A 23,642-nucleotide genomic window follows, 5' to 3' on the forward strand; every position below is an offset into this window, starting at 1 on the left:
GATGATGATGATGATGATGATGATGTGTGTGTGTGTTGTGTGTGTGTATGTGTGTGTGTTTGGTATCATACTGTATGTATACACATATGTGCAGTGTTCATATAGACTTGATTCCACACCAATGAAGGGCTTATAGGAAGCTTAATGCCTTGGACATCACTAGAGTTGCAGAGTTTAGGGGCTCTTAGTTCCACCTACCCATGGGCAGGGTTTCCATGCCTAAAGTGCAGAGTTTCAGAGACCTGGGGGTGGGGTTTGCTAGTGATGGCACCCAGGGTTATTATCATTGGATGACCCACCGATGGCCTTTCTTCTTCCCCGAGGAGGCCTGGGGAACAGTGAGGATGGCATATAGAAGAAAGTTTACCCAGAGCTGTGTGAACCAAGTCAGTGGGACACGGGGCAAGCCAAATGCCCACAAAGCAAGAAGTGTCTCAAAAATGTGTGGGCTCCAAGGCCAGCCTACAGGTGACAAAAGTATTTCCTGAGGTCACTGGGAATGGGTGATGATGGGGCCACAGTCAGGGAGAGGGTATCACTTTTGAGTTCCAGGATTCCTTCCCTTTGGGCAGAATATTGGGTTGGCTTCAGCTCCAGAGAGCTGCAAATCTACCCAAATGTTGGTTTGGCTGTCAGGCTGGAAAATTCTTAGGGTTAAAAATCAAATAAGAATAATAATACTGCAAGTCTCGAGTGTAGTTTATACTTAAATTATGCTCCCAGATGCCTATGAAGTCAATCCAAAACATAATTAATATACATTTTTTTCCTCCATAGAGGGCAAATTTTGATGTAAGACTACTCAGGCATAATGCAACAAGCATATATTTGCCACTCAGAAGCAACATGAAAGAGGAAATATTTTCCCATATGGGCAGTAAATGCCCAGAGTGGACACACAGGGTCTCCAGTATGGGAGCCCTAAGTCTGAGCATGCACACACTGCCACCAGGTCCCACTCCTCCACCTGCTCTCCACCCCTGTCCTCAGCCCTTGTGTGTCTGGCTGTTTCATTTCTCATTCTCTCCCCCTCTGTGTCCCACTGACTTTGAAGGATGACGCCCAGCATTTCTACCTGTTCCCCATACGGGAGGAAAGTTGAGACATGGAGAGAAGTTTGCTGGTCTGAGTAGTGAGATAGAATGAGCTCAAGAGGAAGAGGGACAGGAAAGGGCAGGATATAAATGTTGTTTGTGCAGAGGCGCATAAGACCCACGTGTCAGAGGGAGTGTGTTTTCTATGGGCTTCTGGAGGCTGTTGACCTTGGGTCCTGCTCTGTTCCTGCCAGTCTGGGGCCCAGAACGGTGGCTGCAAATACATGCAGAATCTGACTGGATCAGGCAGAGCCTAGGAAGGAAGAGCAGTGCTGTGCCCCCAAATACTACCTGAGCCTGAGTATGTAGCCGGCTCTCCTCCATCTGGGCTCGTCTAGCCATGCCTGGACAAGCCTCCATACAAGCTGCCTTGCCTTGAGTAAACTTCCTGTCAGAGCCACAAGTGGCCTCTGCCACCTCCTCCCTCCCACCTCCCCAGCTATGCTAGAGCTAGGACAAATGTGAAGACTGAGTTGTCCTTGAGGATAAAAAGTTTTGGTTGTTTGTTGTTGCAGTGTGTGTGTGTGGCATGTGCACACCATGACACCATGAGAGGCCTCAGGAAGATGTCAGGTGTCCTGTCACTCTCTGCCTCATTCCTCTGGGACAGGGTCTCTCACTGAACCTGAAGCTAGATGGCAGTCATTAATCCTCCTGTCTCCACTGCCAGTTCCCCAGCCCTGGGGTTACAGACACGCTATGTGGAGCTGCTGTCTTTTTACTTGGATGAGAAAGACTCAGACTCAGGTCCTCAGACTCGTCCAGCGAGCACTCTTACCCACTGAGCCTTAGCCTTCCACCTGCTTGTTTATTTATTTTAATATTGAATTGCTTCACGCAGTACATTTTCGTCACACTCTTCCCCCTCCACCTGTTTTTCAAGACAGGCTCCCTCACGTCCTGAAACAAGGCGGGGGTGGGGTGGGGTGGGGGTGGTGATCTACCTGTCTCCATTCCCCGGGAGCACACGTACAGACCACTGTGATGGTTTGAATGAGAATGACCCCCACATAGGCTCACATATTTGAATGTTTAGCCCCCAGTTTGTGGAAGGAGGGATTAGGAAGTCTGGCCTTGTCAAAGGAGGTGTGTCACTGGGGCTGGGCTTTGAGGTTTCAAAAGCCCACGCCATCCCCACTTAGCTCTCTCTTTCTCTCTGCCTCGTGCTGATCAGATGTGAGCTCTCAGCTATGGCTCCAGCTCCATGTCTGCCTCCTTCTGCCTGGCTCCCTGCCATGATAGTCATGAACTCCAATCCTCTGGAGCCCCAAAATTAAATGTAAGCCACCAAACCTGAATATTTACATGGATTCTGGGGATCAAAATTGGGTCCTCATGCTTGCAAGACAAGTGCTTTATAAACTGAACTATCCCCACAACTCCAAGAAAACACCTGGACTGGAGAAATGGCTCATTGGGTAGGAGCACATACTGTGCTTGCACAGGCCCGAGTTTGGTTCCCAGCACCCATACTAGGCAGGTCACAACTGCCTGTCTGTACTTTCAGCTTCAGAGGAGTCTATGCCTCCGGTCTTTCTGGGCACCCTCACTTACGCACAGATACCCACATAATTTAAAATAAAGTAAGTCTTTTTAAAAAATCTTAAAGTTGGATGTTGGTAACCAGTCATGAGCATGTCCTGTCTGTCTCCTCTATGGATCTGTCCTAAAGCATGGACTGACAGAGAAGTCTTCAGTCAATGGGGTGGTCTCCTTGAAACAATTCCTTTACCTTTGGCCCTTATTTCTAAAGCTTTGTAAACCAAACACAGAAGTTTAGGCTCTGATGAGCTACTTTTCCTTGTTCTAAAGTCTGGGTGAGGAGCCCAGGGCCTTCTCTGAGGGCCCACTGTACTTCTAGGGAGTCCCATGGCCAGGGGCTCTCAGACCTCCAGGTTGACAACAGCGAATTTGGATGTCCCATCAGGGAGTTCTGAGCTCTTCCTGTGGCCAGAATCTGTCCCACAGTGAAGTTGGTGAGGATTTCACTACCTCCAGCCCGTGAAAAAAGGGCTGCTCCTTCTGAGATGTGATGGCTGGAAGCTGAGAGCTCCCCTCCCTTGGTGACTGGGGAAACCCAGTCTTCCTGGACCACCTCCTATAGGAATGCATGAAATAAGAGTGACAGGCTGCCTCACTTGTCTGAAGCAAAGGAAGCAGCATCCCACCTCCTCATCATCTTTTCCTGAAGATCCCACCCACTGCTCCATCCTGGGCAGCTGATATCTGCCAGCTACCCACCCTCATCTTATTCTTCTTCCACAGACTCAGCTCCATTCTGTTCCTTGTAGTCAGCTTGGTGAGTTCTCTGTCCTAAAGTCACTCAGTGTCCAAAGCTGGTCAGGCCCCAGATCTAGAAGTTGCTGTCATTAGAGAAGAAACTAAGGAGTTCCTTGGAAGGATGGAGAACCCAAGGACATGCTACATTGGAATATGTAGCCAAAGGTGCAGATAGAACCTTCTAGATGAAATGCCACTCCTGGGGCAACTCCCAGAATTACTAAATTGCTTCACTACCCACCCACCCCCAATGCCTCCCACCTGAAGTGCCCCAAACTTGAAATTTAGAATGATCTTGCAAGACAAGTCAGTGAAAATTCTTACCTACTTATGGCATGTTGGCATCTGGATTGAATTTAGCATCTGCAGAGCTATCAGGTACAAGAGGAACATGGCATGGCCTAGCCATGGCTCATACTCCACCCAAGACTTACAATATTGAAGAAGTAATTGAAGGAGTCCTGGAGCTAACACTCATTATTGTGGGGTTTGGGCAAATGGCTCCATTGGTAGCTTGGTGACCTGGGATTCAATTCCTTGAACCCATGTAAAATGTCAGACACTGGCATGTGTTTGTAGTCTCAGTGCTGGGGAGGGAGGAAGTGAAAGGCTGGTCCCTGCAGCTCATTGCCAGCCAGCCTAGCCTACTTGGCTAGTTCCAAGCTAGTGAGAGACTCTGTCCCATGAGGGGACTTCCAGAGATACCCCACTTTGTCCTACTGCCATATCTACAGCAGAAGTCCAAGACAGAGAAGGCATGCCCCTCCCTCATATTGAAAAATAACCAACCATGGCTTTAGACTCATTGTTTCATAGCTCTTTTGGCTGAATTCTGAAAATAGGTGCACAGGTATCCCAGTAGTTCCCCAAACTGGGAAAGCCAGTGTTCCATCTCTGGCACAAGCAAACCTCTTGCCCTTCCCAGTGAGACCTTGAAAGTCTTTCAATGTGTGTGATGCCTGACCTGTCTTCCAAGGACGTGTCTGCTGCTCTTACATCAGTGTCAAGGGGAGCACAATTCAACAAAGATTGAGATCCAGGGCTGGGGAGATGACTCAGTTGGTACAGTGTGTACAGCACAGGTATAATGTCGCAGCTTCTTCTCCTGCTGCTGAGATACAGTTCTCCAGCAAGAGCATCTTAAAGATGGAAGATTTGTTTCTGCTCAGAGCTCAAGGCACCGTCTGTCACACTGAGGAAGTCAAGGTGGCATGGAAAAGGTGGTCACATCACATCCAGGGAGCAGAGAGAGCTCAGCTTCCTTCCTGCATGAACACATTCATGAAGAAAAGATCTCATTCATGAATGGTGCCACGTGTAGTGTGTGAATCTTCCTGCATCAAGATAATCCCACATAGGTCTGTCCAGTGGTCATTCCCCCAGGTGATTCTAGAGTCTGTCAAGATAACAATTAACATTAAAATCACATGTGAGGACCTGTGTTTGATTCCCCATCACCCATACAAGAAAGCCAGGAATAAAGACATGCTCCTGTAGTCTCAGTGCTGGGGAGCTGATACTGGGGGACCCCTAGAGCCTGCTAGTCAGCTACACATTCAGTGAGAGACCCTGAAAAATGAGGTTGGGAGCAACTGAGGAAGACACTCAACATTGACCTCTGGTTTCCATACACACTCACATGCATGCACACATGCAACTGCAGACACACACACACACACACACACACACACACACACACACACACACAATTTACTTCCCTGCATCATCTTTGTCCCCACAGGCACTCCACCCCCCAAACTCTTCCCTCTCCTTGTATTCACTGCAGGTCCAGCACCTCAGCTCCTCATGACCTAGGCACACCACAGTACTTCACCATGGTCTCTCATGCTCTCTCTACCAGCCTTCCTGCGGTTCATTTCCCTGATTTCTGTCTGAATCTGGAATCTGAGGGATTGGCTGTAATTCTGGTCCTGTTGCATGGGGCCAGTGCAGCTGTGTGGCCTTGGACAAATGGCCTCACCTACTCTGGGCCCTGATTTCTTTTTTGTGTTCTAAAGATGAAGAGCAAACCTGTGTCCAGGTTTTCGATGAGGAACAAAGGGGACAGGGCATGTGAAAAGACTGGCCCTGCCTGCTGAGCCCCGTGCTCCATGCTGCTGTGGTACATGTTGCTTTCTCCTCTCTAGTTCTGTTGGCCTCACGCTCCACCTCTGGCACACCCCAGCATCTGAATGTGAAGAGTGACTCTCAGACAAGGCCTTTGCCTCCCCACTTCCTAAGACTCTGTCAGTCTCTTTCAACATTTGCAGCTGGCTGTGCTCAGCTGTGGATGAGTACACACTGGGCAGTCAATACTCAAGGGGGGATGACACCCGGCGGTAGTCCTCTATAGATTCCACGCTGCTGAACTGACCACAGGCTTCCTCTGCCCCCTAGGGAAAAGCTGGCAGTTGTTCCTTTGGGTCAAACATCTGAACCATGGGTCACTTGGGCATGGGGGTTGTCTCAGGCTGTGTTACTCTCTCTGGGCAGATGATCAAGAGGGTCTCAGTCTCCTTGACTGCGCTGTGTCCCCCACCCATTAGGTTTCTTTATTTCTGGTTGAGACTGGAAACACATCATGTTGCCAATTTGTGAGCTAGGACAGCTGTCACTCCCCAGAGTGGCTTCTTACGGCACAGGTCTCTTTTATCCCTCTAGGTTGTCTGTCTGTCGGCAACTTGTCATGTGTCTGCAAAGCGCTCAGAGTTCCTCAGAGGAAAGTGCGACTCAAGCACAGGGTGTTACTGCTGGTGCAACTCATTATTCCATAACGCAGAACCTTTAAGCTACAGGAAGTGTGGAAAGCAATTATTTGCTCTGCTTTGGCTCTGCCTGAGTCTTGTAGCAAAATGCCGTATCAGGAAAACAAAGTCATAGGAGTAATAATCACACTGTGTGTTGATAGGCCTCTGGTCTTTTCACAGCCACCAGGGATTATATTCACTGATCCCCTGGGGTTATATAGATGAACACTATTGTCCCTTGGCTTAAACACAGGATGGGGTGGCTGAAAGAAAGAGCCCAAAATACAGGGCTTAGCTGACACTCCAGTAGCTCTGGAATGTTCTTTTGCTCATAGAACAGCATCATGAGAATTGACATATTTGGCTGTCTGGTAGCTGTTAGAAGGGTAAGGGTGGCCAGGTCCCTCCCCAGTCCTTCTGCAAGTAAGTCCTCTTCATAACACCTGCCACGCAGGTACCACTGTATACCTAGAATGTGGATTGTGACTGAACTGAGAGTCTCACAGAGACAGATGCCCCAGTGACCTGGTACGTCCCATCACAGTTGGGAGAAAGTTCCTACCTCTCAAGACTGGTAGGGTTTCAGGGACAATCTTAGAGACAATCTGCTCACCCTATTTTTCTAGAAATCAAGACTGTCCGCAAACCATATTCTTTCACATAGTTAAGTGGCAAGAAATGCGGAATGTCAGGACGAAGTTGGTTTGAGAATTGTGCAGACCTTGGCTAAAATCCGAGTGAACTGACAATAGTTATGTAATATTGAACAGAGTGTCTACCCAACCTGTTTTGCCCTCAGTAAAATGGCAGTTAATGCCTTCATTGAAGAGCTATGAGTGTTCTTACTCATGTGTTGCAATAGACATGGTATGGGAATGGGCAGGAACCGTGCCTTCTGACAGGTAGGGAGAGATTGTGTTAGGGTATTTCACTGGGAGTTTGAAATCACCCATGGTGAGTGTTCTAGTTCCTTTTCTGTTGCTCTGAAAACTACTCTGATCAAAAGAAACTTAAAGGAGGAAAAATTTTAATTAGCTTGCAATTCCAGGTTATAGTCCATCTTTGCAAGGAAGTCACAGTACCAGCAGCTTGAGACCCTGGTCATATCACACTCACAGTCAGGAACAGAGAAGTGGATACATCCATGCTTGCTACTCAATTATCTGTCTTCACGAATGCAATTAAGACCTCAGCCTAGGGGATGGTGCTGCCTACAGAGGGCTGTATCCTCCTACTTTAACTAATAACCAAGACAATCCCCACAAACCTGCCCTGAGGGCAGCCTGGTCTGTCTAGGCAACTATTTATTTGGGCTCTCTTTGAAGGTGATTTTAGGTTGTGCCAAGCTGGCATTTAAAACTAACCACCACAGTGAAAGTATTTCCATTATAGAAATCAACAAAGGCTAAGCAGTAGGAGTAATGTTTTCCTGAGAGCTTACACCACTGCATAGCAAGAACTCATGAAAGGCAGCAATTGGTACTGGCAAGATGGCTCACTGACTAGAGTGCTTACTGTCCTTACAGAGGACCTAGATTATGGCGCCAGCACCCTTGTCAAGTGGCTCACAGCAGCCTACAACTCCAGGTCTGTTTACATCTGATAGCCTCTTGTGGCCTCTGAGGGTGTCTGCATATGTGTGGTGCACGTAAACTCATGCAGACACACACACACACACACACAGTAGAAAAGAAATACAGCTACTATTAGTAAACTCTAGTAAAATGCATGGGGCTCAAAGGGTAAAAATAGAATGCATCTATTAGTAGAACATAAACTCACTGCTTGTTTTATGGGGAAAGTGGTAATGGATCCACTCAAAATTGATCACAGCAAAGATAAATGAACAGTCTGCTGTGGGACATGGTTCTGTGGCTCTTGCTTACTGAATTGGAGGGTATTTTGTGTTGCTTCTACTAATTCTGGTATTGTTTGGCTTATAAGAATACACCATCAGGGCTGGAGAGATGGCTCAGCAGTTTAGAGCACTTGCTGCTCTTGCAGGGGACTTGGGTTCAGTTCTCAGCACCCACATTGGGCGGCTAACAACCACCTTTCCCAAGAGATCTAACATCTTCTTCTGCCCTCCATGAGCACAACACACACACACACACACACACACACACACACACACACACACACACACACACACACGTCTCTCCTCGAAGACTGCATTCCTCAGTGTTTACATGTGGTGATGCTAGCCCTCTTCCCAGTTGTTCTGATTGGCCTGTGATCCTTGTTTGTTTTTCACTGAATATCATTTCTCCCTCAACCTAACACCACCAAATTCTCACAGGAAAATCCGTGTCCCATGGACAGTAGCATTAGAGGGTGGAGCCTGTGGGATGTGATCAGGTCATGAGAGTAGGGTTTTCATGAATGTAGTACTCTGATGAAACAGGCCCAGAGAGTGCCTTTGCTCTTCCCACCAAGCACACAAAGATTATACATGTCTATGAACCAGAAGGCTGCCCTCAGCAGACACTGAACCCTCCAGCACCATGACCTGGGTCTTTTTGCCTCGGTGAGTTTCTACTGTTTATAAACCACTCCTTTTTTGTAATAGCAGCACACACAAACTAAGATTCTCACCATGATTGCAAATTTTTGTGATAGTTCACTCAACAGTAAACAAAATTGTTAATTAACAGTGGCATAGGCAGGCTTACATGTGTTTCCCTAAATGAAATAAGCAGTTTGATGAGTCAGCTGCGACAAAGACAATTAAGAGAGCCCTGCAGAGCATGGTTGAGAACAACGCTGGCTTTCTTCTCTGTGTGGTGGGATGACTTGAGAACATCACGATTCACAAGGTAAGACAGGAGGGGGAAATCCCACACCATCATTGCCATATCTCCATTTTCCTGTAAAGTTTATGCATGTTCAGTAAGGGGTGTTGCAAGATGGCATTTGTGAGCAGGGAAAGGCAAGAAGTCTCTACACCACTGGTTCTCAGCCCTCCTAATGCTGTGACCCTTTAATACAGTTCCTCATGCTGTTGTGACCCCAACCATAAAATTATTTTCATTCGTACTTCATAACTTTAATTTTGTTAGTTATGTAAATATCTGATGTGCAGGATATCTGATATACAAACCCTGTGGAAGACTCATTCAACCCCCAAAGGGGTCATGACCCACAGGTTGAGAACTGCTGTTCTACAGTGTTTCTATAGCATTTTATATTTACTTTGCTTTACTTTTAAAATCTTTTTAAAGATTTATTTCTTTTTATGTGTATGGCTGTTTTGCCTGCATGTATGTGCATAACATGAGTGCAGTGCCCAAAGAGGTTAGAAGAGGGTTTTGGATTCTCTGGAAATGGAATTATTGATGGTTGTGAGCTCCTATGTGGGTACTGGGAATTGAACCAGGGTCCTCTACAAGAGCAGCAAGTGTTCTTTTAACCATTGAACCAACTCTCCAGTCCTTATATTTTATATTTGTCTCAGGCTTTATTGAAAAGATAGTGGCTCATGTCTGGATTTTCTAGCAGCCTGATTTGGTTTGAAAGAGAACCATACACACACACACACACACACACACACACACACACACACACACACACACCACCACCACCACCACCACCACCACCACCACCACCACCACCACCTCCACCAAGTGTGTTCAGGCATCCTGAATTAACTCATAGAAGAGTAAGAAGAGTAAGAAGCTACTGAACCAGCCTTAAGCCACTGACCAAGCCTGAAGGGAAGAAACTAAAGATGTGTCTATGGAAGCTAGAATGGAAAGACAGGGGTGGAAGACATGGAGATGGAGAAGCCCGTCCCTTCTTCTGGTCAGCAAAATTGACGCATTCCCTCGTGCCCTCTGTTCAGAGCACGTAGGTCCTTTGATGTTTACTGTTTTTCTTTCTCTGCTTTCTGAACCCTGGATCTGGTATCTCACGTCCATGATGGTGATCCAGACATTAAGCCCTGTGTTCACATTGGGAGATAGATGGAACCATGTCCTGATGTCATGTTGACTTTAGCCTTGCCCACCAGTCATGGCTGTTTGGTGTGGATTTGAAATCTGCATACTAGATATGACTCCAGGTAACTTAGTTGATTTTTTTCTCACTGCCCCCTGTATTTAGGGGACAAGATGCTTTCCTCAGTGTGTGTGTGTGTGTGTGTGTGTGTGTGTGTGTGTGTGTGTGTTTGATCACATGGAGGGGGTGCATACCAGGGGTCAACCACAAGTGTTTTCCTTAGAAGTCACCCACACTTCTTTGTTGCTGTAGGATCTCTGGGACCTGGAACTCACCAGGTGGGATTTTTCTTTCTGTCCCTCTTCCACTCTGGAGTTCCAGAGCTGTGACTCCACCAGAGCTGGACTGTGCCACCACACCTGACTTTTGCATACAGTCTGAGACTCTGACCCCAGGTACTCATGTTTGCATGGTCAATGCTTTTTCCACTAAGCCATCTCCCCATTCCTCCTATTACATTTTAAAATATTTCTTAATTATCTACTCGTTTCCTGTCAACTTTATTGGAGCCTAATTTACATGCAATAAGACCGAGAAGAACTGGACAGCCTGAAGACTGGCCTGTCCTCTTTGAGGTACCACCGGAACTGAACAACTTGATCTGACTAGAAAAGCTCCCTTCTGCCACTTGGTCTCATCGCTGTTTAGGACCAGCTAGGCAACCAGTCATAGCCCAGTTTTCTCCTCTTATGAACACAATCCAGCCATATACCTGTGTTGGCCTCTTTTTGCTCTATATACAATACTGATTTCAGTGTCCCTCACTGCTGAACTGGTGAGTAAATCTGAGGCTTTTTCTCTCATTATAAATGGGGGACCTGGCATAGGAATACCATACCTGTTCTGTTGTATCTTTCTGAGGCCAGAGGAAGGGAGGGAGGGAGGGAGGAAGGGAGGGAGGGAGGAATGGAGGGAGGGAGGGAGGGAGAGAGGGAGGGAGGGAGAGAGAGAGACAGAGACAGAGAAAGAGTGAGGGTGGAAAGAGGGAGAGAGAGAGAGAGAGAGGGAGGGAGGGAGAGAGAGAGATTAAAAGGAGGGCTTGTATCCCACAGACTGTCACCCATCCTTGGAGTTCCTTAGGCAGCCGGTCACACTTGTTTGTACATGTCTGGGTTGATGGACTTGTCTGTGGATGCATTCTCCACCTTCTGAGGACTTCAAATATCACACAGCAGAAGTAGCTGCCAATATCCATCAGAGAAGAGAGAAGATAGATCCACAGATGCTTGAACCAAGGGCAGAAAGTTGCACAGGGTAGGGAGGAGCTGGGGATGCTGAATCAAAGTGCCACCTTTGGTCGTGGGAAATTTTAACATGAGGGTGATGCCAAAACCTTCAAAGTCAGGGGCCTGGGGAGTCAGAGAGTATGACTGAGTCAAGGGCAGGAAGTGGATGGAGAGGTCCACCATGACAGCAGAAGAGAAGGTGAATATATACATCACGGGAGAAGCCCGGTTCTCAATCTGGGAACACTGGGGATAAAAGGGAATAGCCTATGGCAGGAAGATAGACCAAGCTCCACCTACAGAGCCTTGAGCACCAAGCACAAGACTCGCTGAGCAAGTTCAGACACTGGCATGACATTGTTGATGTCTTAGTGATGAGTTAGCTGCCAGCTCTCCAATCAAGCATCAAAGGTAGCAATGATCCCACCAGCATTGCTGGCAAGTATCTGAAACTTAGATCAGATGAGTAATTGCATTAGGTCACAGCACAGGGGATGCCAGAGTCAGGAGCCACAGGACCTGGGCTGACTCAACCCTGGATACCGTGGACTTTGCACAAAAGAGGTGTAACTACAGATAATGGGTGGGTTCCTATTAACTATTGTTCCTTGAAAGTCACTATGAAAATAGAGTCTGGCTCTTTGCTTTTAAGTGACTGAAAGGCTGTAGAAACATTATCAATAATGGTATTAATGTTATGTGATATTTCAGTGATTATTCTTTTTTTAAGTTATTTTATATACATTGTGTCACTACATCTTCAGTGTAATCTTGAGACTTCAGCAAGCCATTATTATTATTATTAATTACCATTTCCTTATTATTTTACTAAGACTACTGTTATTCTGGATTTTTTCCCCAAGAGAGAAAAGGACATCCAAAAGTATTAAGAGCTTTCCTAAAGCACTAAAGGTAGTTGACTAGTCAGGACTCTAACCTTAGATTCTTTGATGTATTTCAATCACTTGCTAATGGGGAATGAGGAGGAATGGTTGATCAGATGTATTTGTCTAGAAAACTGTGTTGCTGACCAGTAGGCTTCATATTCATGCTCTCCCCAACATATTGTCAGCCTGGTTGGGGCAAAGAAGAGGGTTTAGAATGAGTTAGGCTTAGAGTCTGCTTCAGGGGGTTAGACTGTGACACTTAAGCTTCTGGTCAGTGTGGACATTTGTCCTCCTATGACTCTTGGAGACACTGTCAGAAAGGAAGCTGCATTTGATAAGAACAGAATAGAAGATTTATACAAGAAAGGTGTGTGTGTGTGTGTGTGTGTGTTCCAAAGTCATCTCTATAGGAAGATGGCTCTTGCAGCTCTACCTCCAAGGGACCATGGCTTGTCTCTACACCCTGGCCCCTACCTCTCTGCCCACTGCTCTAGGCTGAAGCTTATTTTCTTTTTTATTTGTTGTTGCTGTTGTTATGGTGTGTGTGTGTGTGTGTGTGTGTGTGTGTGTGTGTGTGTGTGCGTGTTATATCCACATGTGTATGTGTGCATGCAGGCCAAAGCATCCTGTTTTATCATTCGATGCCTTAATCTCTTGAGACAGGGTCTTTTTCTGCTCTTGAAGCTAGGTTGACTGTTAGAAAGTCCCAATCACCTTCTTCCCTCCTCCCATTATGCCTAAGTTAGAGCCTTGCACAGCAACACCACATTTTTTTACATGGGTACATGGTTGCTGGAGATTTGAACTCAGATCCTTATGTTTGCATAACAAGCACTCTTACCCACTGAATCACCTCCCCAAACCCTCTGAAGTCTCTTTTAACTGCCTGCCTTGGCCTACTCAGCCTGGGTGAGTCCTAGATAAACAGGTCCAGGCAGGCTGTGACAGTGACCCAGGGCCTAGCTGAGAACAAAAGGGACTTCAGGAGAGGATGCCTGGAGGGAGTGTGCCACTGTCATCACTTTGCTCCAAGTAGGTTTTGTGTAGCCAGGCATCAGGAGGGTGAGTCAGTGACCAGTCATGAGAAACGGGAGCCATACAACAGAGTTGATGCCGAATCCTGTGGAAGGGCTGGGCCTCCCGTGCCCCAGGCTCTTCACACACCTTACTGTCTAATTTGGAATATCCCCAGAAGTTTGTCGGCTTTGTGTCATGTGAGCAGTCCTTTATGCCAGATTGCTAAACAACCTGAGTGAATGGAGCTTCTTGTGCTTCTGTCTCCATCACGAAAGCCCCAGCTTCCACTTTAAGCTATGCAACCCCACCTTCATCAAAGCCGCCACCAGTCCACCACCCAGCCCTACTCCAGCTCAAGTCACTTCAAACACACAGTGCGGTTCAGGGGCTCTACAAAGGGATCTTTTGGGATGGGGAGATAGCTGAGTAGGTAAAGCAATTGCCTTGCAAGCATGAAGACCTGGGTTTGGTTCCCAGACACTACCTTAAAAAGACCAGATATGGTGACACCCTCATGTAATCCCAGCACTGAGAAGGGAAAGACAGGCAGGTCTCTAGGAATCACCGACTGGCCAACATAGCATAAGTTCTAGGCAAGTGAGAGAAGCTGTCTTCTAGCCTCCCCACAAATACACACACACACACACACACACACACACACAGAGAGAGAGAGAGAGAGAGAGAGAGAGAGAGAGAGAACAACTTAAATAAATCTTTCTCCTATACAATTTTCTATGCATATGTTCACTTCTCTCCGCTCAGCAATGGCCAGGTAGTCAGCTTATGATGAGCATCATTGGTCATGGCCAGGAATAAAAGACGTTTAATGAGGCATCTGCTTTTAGATCACAGCATCTGGGTTAGAAGTAGAAAGAGGCTGCTGCATCCTTGCTCTCTACTCAGTAGACAGATACAGGGATTGTCAGTGATAGTAATTAGTACATACTTTTCTCCTGGGACAAGTTTGCTGGCAATTTCTCAGCTTGAAAGTCAAAGAGAAATAGTCTTATGTGCAAACATGGACTTTGTGTGTGTGTGTGTGTGTGTGTGTGTGTGTATTCAAGTGTGAGGGTGCACATGAATTTATGCATGTACACATGTGTAGATGAAAACCAAAGGCATGTGGGCTATCCTTCTTCAGTCACCACCACCTTGTTTTTTTAAGACAGACTCTCCTGCTAGCCTGGACCTCAATAGACTAGACTGACTGACCAATGTCCAGAGATCTTCCTGTCCCTGACTTCGCCAGGGCTGGGATTACAAGCACACCACCATACCTGTTTTGTTTTGTTTTAAACAAACAAACAAAAAACCATGGATTCTTGGGATGGAACTCGGGTATTCATACTTGTGAAACAAACCCTCTACTAACTGAACTGTCCTGCAGGCTCAGCCATGACTTTTCAATCACTTCACAATGTCCCCATTCTCCAACCTCCCAGTGTCCTTACCGAAAGGGCTCTGAGCTGTGAAGAATTGCTAGGGAGAGGAAGGAGTGTTTCGAGGGGGCTCAAGGCGAAGTCTTCAGAGTCCTTTGAATCAGAGTGAGTCACTGTTCTGAGCCAACTGACACGGGCTGCAAACTGCAAGATTAATGGTGATGGGTAAGCTATTGAAGCCCCAGGGCATGAAGCCTCTAGATCCCTTCCCTCACCCACACACGCCTTTTCATGAAAACATGATAAAGAGGAAGTAGTCAAGGGTAAGTCAGCTTAGGATGCTGTCAGGTTTGTTTGATAGTTTTTCTTTCATGTCCAATTATTTCATTGTCTTACTACACGTACATATACAAATATGTACAAGTGTGCTATATGCATACATAAGTATGTACACATATCTACTCATTCTTAGATGAATGCATAAGAAAGGACTTGGAAGGAGGCACTAACATTAGTCCCATCTACTGAAGAGGGAACGTGAGAGATCTGCCCCAGAACTCTAGCCCCCACTGACATGGGTGTCACCTCCCCAAGAGTGCCTGTCACTGTAGCTCTAACCCTAGACAGTCGTCATCCATCTAACCCAGCAAGCAAGACATGGACCTCCATCTGCATGACACTTGTGTGCAACACATGGACAGCCACATGGTTCCAGAACGGGAAAACACTCCTTCCCCTTCCTGTACCAGTTGCATGGGATGGTGTGGCTCCAATGGTTGGCTTGGCTCTGTTGTTGATCTTACTGGTTAATTTCCTCCAGTTCCATCCTTCATTCTCAGAACCCTCTGTCCCATTGTTTTGGCAGAAACAGTCTATGAAACGACTCAGAAGGGGAACTAAACATTTTAGTGGGAAAAGATGGGAAATTTAACAAGGAGCTGACTCCATTCCTTCAAGAACTGAGAATGAACCCTGGCACATACAGACGAAATTTCAATGGAGATTTGTCCATGGCATTTAGACTAAGAAAAACTCTGAAAATGCCACATGCTCATAAGAATCTAGTCAGGGTGGCCAAACAGACAGATGGACAACATCTGAGGGGCAAGAGGACAAAATAAGATGCTCTCTAAACCCGTGAGTGGTAGCAGCTGTCAAGCGTGGGCTCATTCATCTCATATGCCTGACGCCTCAGGTAGAGAGGAGGCAGCTATGAGATGGCCACCTCGTGACAGCCTCATTCAATCTGGGATTCAGAACTCCTGGTTCAAGTGGCAGAGATTTCAGTTCTACTTTTTGCCAGGACTTCTTTAATTTTATATTCTGTATGCACGGTTGTGTGCATGTATGTGGAGGTCAGGGCACAGCCTTAGGAATGCCAGGCACTTCATTTTCTTGGTTTTGAGACAGGGTCTCTCACTGGCCTGACCACGTTAAACTAGCATGGCTGATCAGTGAGCCCCATGGATTCTCTCTACCTCCCCAGTGCTGGTTTTCTAAGAACCTCACCATTTTAAAGTGTGTGCTGGGAATCAAACTCATGTGGGAGTCTGCCAGACAAGTACTCGGACAACTGAACCATCTCCCCAGTCTCCTGTGCTTTATAGCTTGGCTTTGTTCTTTACTGTTGCCTTTCTTTCCCTATTTCTCTACAAGAACCAAACAATCTTGCTCTCCCAGCTTCACAAAGCAGAAAGGGTTCCAAGAGGAAATTGCTTCACAACAAGGGAACCCTGGGAAGAAACAAAGACTGGGAAACCCTTGCCATGAGATTAAGGGGGAAATGCCTTGATGCATCCATCCACTCAGACCCAGTCTCCTACTGCAGAAAAGCCAGAACAAACGCAAGCATTGTTTCAGGAAGGAAAAGGTTAACAAGCTACAAAAACAAAATTCAAGATATTTTCACAGCATGACCCTTGGCAGAACGAGTAGAATGCAATCGGCCTGTGTATGGCAGCAGAACATTTCCACTGGGCACATTCGAGAAAGCCAAGACTCAGGAAGAAAAGGACATCCTGCTCTCAGCCCCCACTTACAAATGAACTTTGGAGGAGGCCTGGGAAGATAGTTCAGTTGGCAAAGAGCCTGCCATGAAAGCATGCAGACCTGAGTTTACTTCCCAGAACCCATGTTTACTGCCTAGATTTATGTCACCTCGACACAAGCTAGAGTCATCTGAGAGGAGGAAGCCTCAACTGAGAAAATGCCTCCATAAGATCAGGACATAGGCAAGCCTGCAGAGCATTTTCTTAATTAGCGATTGATGGGGAGGGCCCAGCCCATTGTGGGCAGTACCACCCCAGGGTGTCCTGGGTTCCGTAAGAAAGCAGGCTGAGCAAGCCATGTAGAGCAAGTCAGTAAGCAGCACCCTTCCATGGCCTCTGCATCAGCTCCTGCCTCCAGGGTCCCACCCTGTTAGAGTTCCTGTCCTGACTTTTTTCAGGGACAGACTGCAATGAGGAAGGAGGATAAGCCGAATAAACCCTTTCCTCCTCAACTTACTTTCTGGCCATGGTGTTTCATCACAGCAATAGACACCCTGGCTAAGACACCACGTAAAAATGTTGGGCATGGAGGACACACTTGTAGTCATAATCCCAGTGCTGGGGAGGTGGGATGTGGGGACTCACAGGCCAGCTGGACTAACTTCATTGTGGGCTCCAGAAGAGTGAGAGACCCTGCCTCAAAACCACAAAATAGAGGGACAGAGAGGGCTCGGTGATTAAAAGCACTTCCTGCTCTTCCCAAGGCCACGAGTTTTGTTCCCAGCACCTGCATCAGGTGCTCACAACTGCCTGTAACTCCAGCTCCCAAGAATCTGATGCCACTATAGCTTCCTGGGCACCTGTACTAGGGTCATGTACCCACATGCATGTGCACACCCCCCCCACACACATATATAACTTAAAATGATAAAACTAAATCTAAAAAGAATCACATGTAAGAGAAATCTTTGTGTTTAGGGGGGAAACACAGGGTTCATGGTGCCTGAGAAATAACACTCAAGGTTGACCTCTGATACACACACACACACACACACACACACACACACACACACACACACACACACACTGAGCTCAGAAAACAATCCCTGTGAGTCAGGAAGAGGTTGGGGAACCTGTTTTAGTCTTCTCTTGGGAAAAAACACTGTGCTACAAATAAGACTCCTAGCTTTGCTTCAGACTCGGTCAGTTAATGATTCTGGGAAGAAAACTCACGCCTTGAGTTTTTCATCCCTTTCCTGGATTGGTCAGACTTGCTGTCTTGGTTACTTTTGTCTATTGTTATTGTGAGACACCATGACTAAGGCAACTTACAGAAAAAAAAAAAGAGTTTATTTGGGGCTTACAGTTCCATAGAGCCAGCCCACAACCATCGTGGTGAGGAGCGTGGCAACAGGTAGACAGGCTACTGGAGCAGTAAGACACACAGAGAGAGAGAGAGAGAGAGAGAGAGAGAGAGAGAGAGAGAGAGAGAGAGAGAGAGAGAGAGAGAGAGAGAGAGAGAGAGAGAGAGAGAGAATATGTACTAACTGGGAACAACATGGGGTTCTGAAACCTCAAAGCCCACTCTCAGTAACACACCTCCCTAAACAAGGCCACACCTCCTAAGCCTTCCCAAACAGTTCTGCCAAATGCAAACCAAGAGTTCAAATACCCAAGCTTGTCGGTGCCATTCTCATTCAAACCAACACACCATCACTGAAAAATATTTTTACAAAAAAACCTAAGGGGGAAAGGGTTTCTTTTGGCTCCATTTCAGAGGGGTCAAGATATCTCTTTTGGTTCTGTTGATTCTGGGATCATGGTGAGGCTGCTCACCTCAGGATACATAAAACAAATGTGCACACACCTGGGATATGATATATAGCTCCCGATGGCACTCCCACCTGGGGATAAACTCTTCAAAAACACGAATGCTTTATGAGGACATTTTGCCTCCAAAAGATAAAATGAATATATAAATATTGTTTATGGAACATCGCAGTTGTGTGTTCAGCTATGATGGTATACATGCAAGAGCCAAGAGGAAGCCACAGGGGGTGTCTCTTTGCCAATTATCTAAGCCCCCCACCCCGATGCCCATGAGGATCCAGGTTCTCTTTAACATGCCCACTGACAGTTAGTCATGAACTCTGTTTGTGACAGCGACAATCAAGGTTTTATAAACACAATCAAAAGTCAAGCAAGAGACAGAAACAGACCAAGGTGCCAAGGCACTCTGCACCAGCTCCACTCACTTCTTCCACCAAGGCTTAACCCTCACTTGTCACATGAGGTCCTTGCTCTGCTTGGCTGATGGGCTGTGCTTGACATTTGAAATGAACTTTCTGGACTTGGCTCCAGCTGAAACGGCAGAGCCCATTCCTAGCACGTCTGTGATTATTTTGCCAGCGGCGCCTCACATCACTGCCTGGTGGATGCCCAGGTCTGAATCGTAGCAGTCATTTTCACACATCAAAAAATAGAGCTATGGACAGGGGCAGCTGCAGTCATTAGGTGTCAGTCCCATCCTCTTTTTTTTTTTTCTTTCTGAGACTTGTGACAACTAGCCAGGAAGTTTGATGGCATTGACCCTGGTGTGAGTAGCTATAAAAGTGATTACATCACCCACTCTTTTATCCACAGGGACAAGGGTGTGCTGTGTGCTCATTGACCTTCCAGTTAACTTCTAGATAACTATTAAGTACCAAGAGTTTTTTGTAACTTAATATGAAGTTAATTGTCCTTTTTATTTCTAGTTCTATCCATGAGACTTCAATTCACTGTCTAGATGAAGTATTCCTCTCATATTCACAGACGTGAGGTTTCTCTGCTTGTATTCAGGATTACCTGAAGTAGAAATGATTAAGCCTAGGCCAGACTCCTCTCACACTTGTGTGAGAGTCCTTCCCTTCTTCCTGGGCACCACTGTCAAGAGTCCATCAGACTGGAAGAGGATCTAATCCACAAAGCACCTCACAGGAAGTAAGCTTGGTATCCACTTTTGTTCTCCCTACAATGATATTTGTACCTGAACTTCAAAAGTCTGCTGGGGAGACGGCTGAGTCAATGAAATACTTGCTAAGCAACAAAATAAGGACCTGAGTTTACCTTCAGAGTCCAGGTGAAAAGCTAGGCATGGTGGTAAGAATTTGTAACCCCAGTACTGGGGAGGCAGACAGGTGGATCCTGGGAAGAAGCTGGCTAGTCAGTCTAATCTACTTGGCAAACTCTTGGCCAGTGAGAGATCTTATCTCAAAATACGAGGCAACTGGCTCCTACGGAAATAACTGACACTAGAGACTGACCTCTGGCACATTCACACATGTATTCAAACACATATGTACACCTAAATGAGCACGCACATGGGTGTGGGGAGAACAAGAGAGTGAGAGAGAAAATCACACTCATGTTTAGCTGTTTTAGACTGTTTCTCACACTTAAATACATCTGAGGGCCTCTGGACACCTCACTCAGCTAACGGACATCTCAGACTCAACATGGCCCCTGTAGAGCACCTCCTCCCCAGGCTCACATACCTGCATCCACAGCCCTCCACCTCAGCTGGGTCCCATCATCCTTCCCGTGGCTCAAGCCTCACAACTTCCTTGTCCTCCATTCACTTCTTCATTCCCACCCACACCCAGACTCTCAACCAACCTGGGTCGTTTAAAGCGTTCCCAAGACCCTCTTCCTGCTTCAGATTCATGGTGTCACCCTGAGCTTCCACACTCTGTCCCCTGGATTGTGGCAGTAGACTCGTGTGTGTGAGTGTGTGTGTGTGTGTGTGTGTTTGTGAACAGGAGCAAGTGTGTATGTGATGTGGAGGTCAGAGGTCAAACTTGGGTGTTGTTCTGCAAGCACTGTACCTCTTGTTTTCCTCCCTCCCTCCCTCCTTCCCTCCCTCCCTTCCTTCCTTCCTTCCTTTCTTCCTTTCTTCCTTCCTTCCTGTCTTTCTTTCTTTCCTTCTGGTTTTGTTTTTGTTTTTGGTTCTTTTTTTGAGACAGGGTTTCACTTTTTAGCTCTGCCTGTCCTGGAACTTGCTTTGTAGGCCAGGCTGGCTTCAAACTCGTAGAGATCTGCCTGCCTCTGCCTCCTAAGTGCTGAGATTAAAGGCGTGCACCACCACTGCCCGGCTCCCTTCCTCTCTTGATTTCTAGGACAAGGTCTCTCAATGAACCTGGAGCTCACCGAGTAGGTGCTATGGCTGGCCAGCAAGCCCTGGGGATTCGCCTCTGTCTGTTTTGTCCTATAAATCTCTGTTTCTTCTTCCTCCACACACCAGCCAGGGTAGTCCTGTGCAAATGTAGAGCAGATGTTGTTATGTCTGCTCTGGACACAGTGAAAGCTCCTGGAACACCCAGGAAAGGGTGGCAGACCTGAGAGAGAATTTACTACCTCTCCAGTCTTCTGGCTTCCTCCCTGCCCAATTTTAATCCAGCTCAACCACACTGGCCTCCCTGCTTCTGCTGCTAGCCAGGCATACTCCTACCCAGGGATCTTTACCTTCCTCCCTTCCTTGTGGCCCCCTCCCACCCTGCTAGGGCTCTGTCTATTCCTTTCCTCTTAGAGCCTTCTCAGTCCTCTCTCAGGGTCTCATGCTGACCTCACCCTCACTTGATCACTCCCAGAATTCTTGCTCCCTCCTCTAGCACTCTGATCTGTCTGTCTTCCGAGACATGGAGTTAGGGATCTTCATCTGTTTTATTTGCTGTGTCCCTAGCTGTGGTTGACACATAGTAGGTCCTTCTAATTGCCATTAGGTTGGGTAGTGGCTCGAGGGGCCAGTGCACACTGTTGGGGAGAGCATGGATTTAAAACTTGGTGGTGTGAGCTGAAGCCTGCTTGGGCTACTTCCTAACACTATGACCTTGGGCAAACTATGTTAGCCCTTTGAGCCAGTGGATGGATGAAACAGAGCCATAAACCAGTCAAGACAGTGCCTAATGTATGGAAGGCACTGTAGGCTGTTTGTGGCATAGTTATGACTCCTGTCTATGCCCATCCCTGCCATAACAGAGCAGTTACCTCCAGAGTCCCTTTTATCCCTCCGTCTACAATCAGACTGTAAATTGAGGCCCAGATGAGCCACCTTTGCCACCTGACACTCTCCTCTCTGGCTGTTCCATCTGGTCACAAGGAAGTGGAAAGTAGCTCCATCACAGCTAAAGCAATCATGCTCACCAACCCTAAGCCCAGCTTCCACATTCCGTAAAAAAGAGTGGATCTACACTGCCAGATGAAGGCTGCCTTCTTGTACCCATCCTTCTCCCAGCTGTCTCAAGTTGGCATCACTTTGGGGGCAGTCAAAGGGTTTCTTGGTTCAGCTGATAGCCTGGGAGGATCTCTCTACCAGGAGACAACCAGCAGTTTTGGATTTTCCAGAAAAGTTAAGTCACAGACTGGGCTTGCCCTGAAGTAGTGAGCTCATAATCCCTGCAGTTCCAGGAGCAGCGGGACCGCCCGTCAGTTAGGATGACCAAGCTCTGAGACAGCCTCCTCTTCACCTCTGAGACTCCAGTGCTTACGGCACTGCTTCCTCTTCTCATCCCTGACTCCCTCCCCACCTCAGACACTTGACCCAGGTCTCGACAAGGCAAGCAACTCTGCCTTCCCACAGCATGTCCACGTTCTCCCTGGTCAAGACAAAGAGAGTGCCTGGAGGCCTCAGAGACCAAAGGGCAGATGTGGCAGAGATGGCAGATGTGCTTAGCTAGGTGAGAGCACATGCAGCCAAGCAGCCATGCTCTCAGGAAACATCCCACACTTTATGCAGACGAGGCTGGCATAGCAGGCTCTGAGCATGATGGAAGGGTATAAGTGCAGCACAGGCAAAGAATGTGTAGTCTTTCCATTTGGGGATCTGTTAGCAACTGCTTGATATGCAGGGCACGGCCAGGGGCAGGGGTAGAAAATACACCTGTCAAAGGATGTTTCCACAAATACAAGGAACCTGGGCCTAAAGTCACATTGCTGCTTTTGTGATGTTTCTCTGCAGTTCTTTACACCCAGTTCCCAAAAGGGTCCATCATGAGAGTGTGTTGCCATGGCAACAGGCTCCATAGGGGAGCCACTTGGCATTACCCAGAATTCGCATCTATGTGTGCTTCTCTCTCTTCTTTCCCTCTCTTTTTATCTGTAAATGGAAAGCAGTTTCTGGGTGAGCAAAGCCTCTCTCCACCTGACAATTTCCAGGAAAGAGAGAAGAGGAGATTTCGTCCTGGGGGGTCCGTCCACAAATTCCTTTTCCATACTCTCACCCAGGACTGGCATGAGTAACCCTGGAGAGGACCACTGCTGAGGCAGACAAAAGGACTAGGAGCTCCTCTAGGGAGGGCTAAGGCTCCCATAACACCCGACCTTTGTTTCAGAGGCTCTTTAGAGGCACAGCAGTTCACCTAAGGCTTTTACAAAAACCACCTGACTGCAGATTGGGCAAGGCAAGTGGGATGAGGGCCAAGTCAAAGTCAAAGACAAGGCATGACCCTGAGCTTCTGACCACTCTTGCACAACCTAGACTGCTCCTTTAAGCCCCGCCCCAGCCCCTGTATTCCCTGTTTTACAGTTCCTTCCTATATCAAAACCCAAAGCTAGGGATGAACAAACAGGCAAGGTCAAGGGTAGCCTGTCCAGAGTGGGTTGGAGGTCAATGCAAGATTGGCCAGGACCCTCTGTACCTCCTTCACAGAGTCCTGCCAAGTCAGACAATGACAGGGGCTAAACTTGCCCACCTTCTCTTCTTGCTCCTCCTTCCTGCAAAACCAGCGTCATTACATTTCTGCCTGTACCCAGCACCACACAAGAGAGGTGCCAACTGCTCAGACTTGCTATTGGTAGGAAAAGGGACTTCTGAAACCTGTCATTAAAATACCTTTTTAGAGGAAGTATTATTGGTCTGTACTTTCATTTCTTTTAAAAAAAATGTATATCTTTAGTTTTTAAGTGTATAGCATCAAGATGTTAAAATGTTATACAATACTTACTATGTAAATTCTCCCTTCCATTCCAATTCCCTTCTAGAACCCAGTGGA

General features: G+C 47.1%; 1 long non-coding RNA gene across 1 annotated transcript; it reads right to left on the minus strand.

Moving 5' to 3' along the window:
• Positions 1 to 4,169: 4,169 nt before the first annotated feature.
• On the minus strand, positions 4,170 to 21,961 carry LOC121143742. The gene is made up of 3 exons (XR_005881061.1): positions 21,796 to 21,961; positions 14,699 to 14,830; positions 4,170 to 4,770 (listed from the first exon to the last, which is right to left on the minus strand). It is a non-coding gene; the product is annotated as an uncharacterized LOC121143742 (long non-coding RNA).
• Between the last annotated feature and the right edge of the window lie 1,681 nt (positions 21,962 to 23,642).

Source organism: Mesocricetus auratus, unplaced genomic scaffold (genome assembly GCF_017639785.1).
Source record: "Mesocricetus auratus isolate SY011 unplaced genomic scaffold, BCM_Maur_2.0 Super-Scaffold_100013, whole genome shotgun sequence".
Classification (NCBI taxonomy): Eukaryota; Metazoa; Chordata; class Mammalia; order Rodentia; family Cricetidae; genus Mesocricetus; species Mesocricetus auratus.